The sequence below is a fragment of the Pteropus alecto genome, unplaced genomic scaffold, assembly GCF_000325575.1.
Source record: "Pteropus alecto unplaced genomic scaffold, ASM32557v1 scaffold95, whole genome shotgun sequence".
Classification (NCBI taxonomy): Eukaryota; Metazoa; Chordata; class Mammalia; order Chiroptera; family Pteropodidae; genus Pteropus; species Pteropus alecto.
The window spans coordinates 23,628,165-23,634,874 of NW_006441071.1; the positions used below are offsets into that span (position 1 = coordinate 23,628,165).

Sequence of the window (6,710 nt, forward strand, 5' to 3'; positions counted from 1 at the left end):
AGAACTTTATTCTATTGTAAGGCAAGGAACTTTGTTAGCGAAATGATAAAGTCTCTTCCAAACGTTGAATCATTGCTTTTGACTTTATTTCTAACTGAGAGCTCTCTCCCACTCCTGATCTTTTAGGAAAGAATAATGAGGAACAGAGAGGCAGGAGGTAGAGATAGTCTGATAAAATTTAGAGTCCAGTCTAAAAATGTGCTTCTTTCCCACAACGTGAAAAGATTCTTCTCCCCTTGTCTCACTTTTTGCCTTTTTACCAATCAGAAATTTATTCTTATTACTAACAGTCCACATTGGAGACTAGCTCCAGAATGGCTACCAGTCACTTATACCTCAGAGTCTGTTAGTTTAATAGTTAGAATGTTCCCAGCTATTTGATGTCTGTTAATTAGAGAAGGTAGGCGATGTGATAAAAGAGTTTTGGAGACCTGCATTGGAAAGGCAATTGATAATTTAGGCTGTTATTGGGACTGTAGGAAGGTACTGGTTGGTTGGGGTTCAGAAATGGTGGGTGACATATAGTGGGATAGACGTGTAGGATAAATGGTTTTCTAGTCTCAAAGGACCAAAGGTGACTGAACCTGGTCCTGGTGGTGGTTTCTTGACATGTTGTTTGCACATCTGACAAGCAATAATATCTTCTATCTCTGTGTGCTAGTATTAAAATCTCTATTTTCATTTTCCTTTTGACCCATTTTGATTGCACTACTAGACAATTGATTATTGGCCAGCGAGGGAGAACCTTAGATTCTTTTAGGGAGATGAAGTAGCAGAGCTTGCCTGTCATTTCCAAAATTTCTACCTAGTTATTTGACATCTTGGAATTTCCCTGATTGGCCTCGTGAAGTCATTCACCCCTGGCCAGTTACTCCTCAGGGTGAGACAAGAAGTAGAAGAAACAAGAGAGGCTACACGTAAGCATTAAACGTACAATGTGACTATTCTGTATAATATTCTTGCCTTGGTTCTTTGTCCATGGTTTCTAGAATGAGCTTCGAGTGGGGGTGGGGATGAGAGTTAATCTGCTTTCTTTTTACAGGAGAAGGAGAAGAAACTCCTAGCTTTCACCAAATTTTTGTAGGAAACAGATCTACTTTACCCTACTGGAAACTATCAACTTTAAACAAACAAACTCTAGGAAGCCTCTCTGTAATGGCAGAATAAATCTACTCTTACATTTCTCTTGAAATAACAAGGAGATGAAATACAAAGCAAAAACCTTGCGCTCACTAACATAAATCAGCCCCGTTGTTGCGATAAGCACATATGGTACGGTAAGGTTGCCCACTGCTCTGAGACCTGCTAATGGAAGACCATATGTGCTTCTGCAAGATCAAAACACAGCAGGCCTGGTTTAAGACTCCATGGTGGCCCCGGCTCCGAACTTACTTGCATTTATCGGTTTGTGTTTCTGCTTTAGCACCACTCTTACCACCACAGTCTCTCACTTTCCTTCACTTTTTCTTTCCCATCTTTCAGGAGTTGAGAGGGCCGATTAATTTAAAAACTTGTGTTTGGACTTTGTAGAGTTCTTTTAGTAGGCAGTGGCCATGAGAGAGACATGAGTGCCAGGAATGGGAGAGATTATTGATGGTGCCTGTAGGATAGAGCAGTCTCTTTCCGCTTGAAGATTTGCCTCCCTCCTCCCTCAGATTTATTGAGAAATAATCGGTAAATAAAAGTCGTATATATTTAAGGTGTATAACATGATAATTGGATATGCATTTCCATTGTAAAATAATTACCACAATTGAGCTAATTAACATATCTGTCACCTTACCTAGTTACCTTTTTTTGTGGTGTGAACCACACTCTCTTAATACAATACAATATAACAATACAATATTATTAACTACGGTCACCATGCCGTACATTAGATTCTCAGAAAAAGGGTTGCATTTTAGAATATACTAATTATAAGGGGTTACATAGACTTAGATTTAAGCAAGGATAGAAAGAGGTTTTATTTGGCTTTCTCTCTCCCTGCCTTTTTAAATGTAGATTTTGAAAAAAGTGGGAGGGCCCAGTATTTAAGTTCATAAATGAATTTAAAGTAAATGAATGAATGAATGAACGAAGCAGGCTACGTAGCTTCTTGTATTATCGTGGATATGAGCACAAATGAAAACCAAAGAAGTTATTAATAGGACCAGCTGCACAGCACATCTTTTTTCTTGGGAGCTCAAAGAACCCCTTGAGCATAAATGCATTTATCTTTGGAATGTCCCTTTGAGAGTGGTGTCTGGTTAACATATTACCCTCTGATTTGTCATGGCCCATGCTTAGTTTCTTTCCCTGTTCACAGGAGATCCTAGATAGGTCTGAACAAGTCCATGATGAATGCCAGACCTCGTGTGAAACAAAGATTTTAATGGGGGAGAAACAAAAAACCACACACAGTTGTTACTGAAATAAAACTTGGTTATTATCTTTTGAGTAAAAATAATACACTATTTGTTGTATTAATGAAGACCTAATTCAGTTATGTTATTTTCTGAGTCCTTGCCCATAATATCCCCACTAAACCCAGGATCTTTGCCAGGACCTCTCTATGCAGACCATGTGGCGCCTCTCTGTTGGACTGAGTGACAAAGGTTTTATTATAAAGGCCTATATAATGACATGTATATATATATTTTCTTGCTCATTAATCCTATGCCATTTCAGTGCTATGGAATCCTATTGTTTCAAAGTCAACACTCACCCTTTAGTCCAAGTTGGGTTAAAAGTGGCAACTGCCCTGTATACTGTGTGTTATGTTTAGAAAAATTTTCAGCGGACACCTCCCAACTCCAAAATGGAATTTGGCTTTGTCTATAGCAATCTGACATGGTGAAAGGAATGGCAAATGTTTAACTGTGTTAGGTATCAAGAGGTGGCATTGTTTAAGGCAGTGGTTCCTAAACCCGGGTAGTCATCGAAATGAACAGAGGGGAGATTAACGTCACTAGGCTCCCACATCCAAGGACTTTGATTCAAGAAGTCTGGGATGGGGTCCAGGCATCTATTTAAAAAGTTTCTTAGGTCATTCTGGTGGTCAGTGGGGTTGGGAAACACTAGCTGTGAAACCCTTGTCTTGAGTTTCAGTTCGGGTTTTGCCATATGTTCATTCAACCAACCAAACATCTAATCAACTGCTGTTACATGCCGGGCACTGGGCTGAGTGCAGGGGAGCAGAGATTAACAAGACATCCTGGCCAAACTATTTAATGGCCTTGGGTTCCATTTCTTCATATTTGAATAGGAGTTAGATGAGATTTCAGGTCTTGCCCAGTTCTCACAGTCCATGATATTTAAGAAACTGAGCCCCTGAATTCCTAAAGTGCCTTTCAACTTCTTTTTGGTTCTTATTGCCAAGCTGATATTCTCTCATTCTAGTTTCCTACCTTACCTTAGATCTCTGCCTCCAAGCATGTCTTCACCACTTGATGTTAGCCTGATTGAAATGTTAAAAGATTTCCCCTCAACTTCAGAGGCTATCTGGCTGAGAAGTTAACTAAGGCTTTATTAGAGCTACTCATTTTTCTATTAATTATGGTAGCATTATTGACAGTTTAAAAAAGACAACTTCTCATTTGTTACATGGAAGGCTCTTGCACTTTTCCTGATCTATTCCCATTAAAGGTCCAATGGAGCAAGGTGTAAATCTCCAAAGACAGATTCATATGAGGCAAATCTGGACCTCTCAAAGCAATAGGGTTGAACTGCGGGTGAGGGCACATTTTTTCAACTTTCTACTGGGATGGTTTTGGGGTAGGGTGAAGGAGGAGGTGGGGTGGTCAGAGACCCACTTTAGTGCAGTCTGACTTTAGTGCAGAGTATAACCTAAAACAACATGCCACCTCAAAGTTAATACATTTTCATAAATGGCTCTATGTAAATTTGGAACTTTCTAAACGGATGGAGAGATGGAGAGAGTATAGAATTTAAACTAGAGTTTTCTGTAGAATCTTTCTATAATCCAGGAAAGTTACTGTTTGGTTGATGACAGTAGAGCTGATGCCACTTCTATGATCAAGGAGATCATCCCTCAACTTCAAGGGTCTCAATAGTTCCACTCCTCATCAGAGTGAACCATAAAGGTGGCTGTATCCAGTGACAACTAGAATCTTATTGTCCTTCCCCGGGGAAGGACAGGGGGAGGTCAAGAACTCATTCTCTGAGTTTTCATGCTTGGCCTACTCTGATGCTTCCGAAAGCCAGGATTTAATGTAAGTCAATGAGGCAGATGGTAGAAGGTCTGGTCTAAAGGGCATTGCTGTTATTCAACCCCAGCGAATTGGCTTTTTGGGAATGTAAACCCAGTGTTGCCAGATCTTATGAATTTTTTTCAAAAGCAAGCAGCTGGAGATCCAGATTTTTATGATGGCAGACAATTCAAATTACATTCCAGCCACTTTTGAGGGTACATTGCTGGCCAGTCCTATAGTAGCCTTCTTTTCTGTTTGTTATGTGAATGAATCTTGCAAGCCTTTTGCAGACTGGAAGTAAGTAGAGGGTACACACAATCCCCACAAAAGGTTCACTATATTCTTTCATGTTCATTGTGATAGAAACCAAATGATAGATGCTTGAGGTTGAAAAGTAGGGCATGACATCTGGTCTAGCTAATCATTCCTAGGTACCGAGTGGAAACTTGGGATCTGAGTGAGGATTGGCCGGGCTGCTGCTTATATGGCCTTTCCACTGAATAACACAGCATTTTCTGCTCCTTGGAGCTTAAGGGAAGAAGACCTGCATAGCCATCTGTGATGGTTTTGTATTAGGCCATCTCTACATGGAGGTTCTTTCAGCTGATGGTGGGTGTTCTATCATGGGCACACTTCCTCTTTTTCACATCTCTTGCCCCCTAACCTCAGGGCTAGGTTCTTTTAATTCTTTCCCTTCCCCTTAAATTTACAACCTCCCTACTGTTCTCAAGCTGTGGCTTTGTCCAGATTCCTCCATCTTTGACCACAAAATAGGGTGTCAGTCACAGCTGTTCTATTTCCTCTACCTATTTTCACTTTTGGGTAGGGGTATGAGACTTAGAATCTCAAGAGTGAGGGAGAGGAAGAAAGAAGTCAGGGTGGCCTTTGGGTCACTAGGTGGTGATTTAAAAACAATTTTTTTTTTCTTTTTGGTTTCTATGGAGATGTGAAAACTTCTTTAGAGCTCTCTACCGTAAGATTTAATACCCTGCCACTAAGTCAACATATGAGGCACATTTGCTGCAACTGCACGACTTTTAGCTCTTACTTTGTTAAAAGAGCTTCTATATCTTTCATGATCTCAAGCTGCATTACAAAATCGACTGAGCACCATGTCCATGTTTGTGTCAATCAGGGTCCTGGAAAAATCAAATGTCATGCCATAATGGATAATTTGTAGTGAATTTGATAAAGGGATTATTTACCTATGTGTAGAGCAAAATTCCAGGCAATTGTGATGTATGCTGGGGTTAGAAACAGTGGGGTGCTTGTGGGGGTTTGTAACTACTGCCCTCAGTGGAGATGGGAAATGCTGGAGATGGGGCAGGTTTTATGGAAGTGGCTGATGACAGGAGGCAATCAGCCTGCAGAGAGAAAGCCAGAGGGATAAATATTCTGACCTCATTCTCCTGTCTCCTGTGTGCTGTCTGGCCTTTTCCTCATCCAAATCCAACTGGAAGCCTGTCAATGTAGACCATCCAGGTCACAGGATGGAGAGGGTGGAGAGTGAGTCTGGAGAGGCAAGTGGAAGCTAGGTAGCACAACATTTAAAAAGATCAAGGACTTTCAGATATAGTTATGAGAGGCCAGGCAAGTGTAGTTCTTAGCATTTCTATATCGGAATGTTCAAACTAAAACTGTCTCAGCAGAAATATTTGAATAAACACAATTAAAGGAATGAAGTACATTGCAAAAGATCAACTGCATAGTTGTTCATAAAATTCAACAAATATTTATTGAAACCTTACTATGTCCCTAGTGTTGTGGTCATCTTATCTGTGAACCATATTGATGTTACTGTAATAGAGGGCAAGATTAAATGATATTTGTATTGGGCTCAGCTTGTTTGGATAAGAGATTGTAAACTTGTTTGGATAAGAGATTGTCCATCTGCCCTTCATGCGTTTGTGTAGAGCGATTCTTTCATACTAACCAAACTTCGTACTGTTACATTCTGTAGGACAATGGATTCCAGAAGCAGACAAAGTAATCTTTTTAACAATTCAGTTATTGTTGTGCAATTTTTTTTTAATTTATTTTTTTTACTCCTATAGCACCTGGTCTTCCTAGGCGGTCTCCCATCCAAGTACTAACCAGGCCTGACTCTGTTTAGCTTCTGAGATCAAACAAGATCGGGCACGTTCATGGTGGCATGGCTGTAGACTGTTGTGCAATTTTTTATTTGTGGAACAAAGAACATTAAAATTGCAGCTACAGTTTCCTTCTTATAAAATGGAGATTAGATGAGATAATGTATATACTGACCCTTTGTAAGGCTTTAATAAAAGTGAACTGATTTTGAAATAAAAGAGAAAAACCACCAATCTTTCTACCTTTAAAATTCAATCTGTTTTCATATTCCCTTTTAAACCCCAACCTTATGTACATAGAATTTCTACATGTTAGTAGGATTTGATTTGCAAGTGAAAGAACCCTAACCTGCAAGTGGGATTAGGTATGACACCATTAGGGCAGGGTTTCCATTTCTTTCTCTCAGGAGGTCTGTTCTTCTCCAGA

The 6,710-nt window shown here is 39.9% G+C and overlaps 1 pseudogene; it reads right to left on the reverse strand.

Annotated features, from left to right (window-relative positions):
• Positions 1-6,238: 6,238 nt before the first annotated feature.
• Positions 6,239-6,357, reverse strand: LOC112485130 (annotated as a pseudogene).
• Positions 6,358-6,710: the final 353 nt, after the last annotated feature.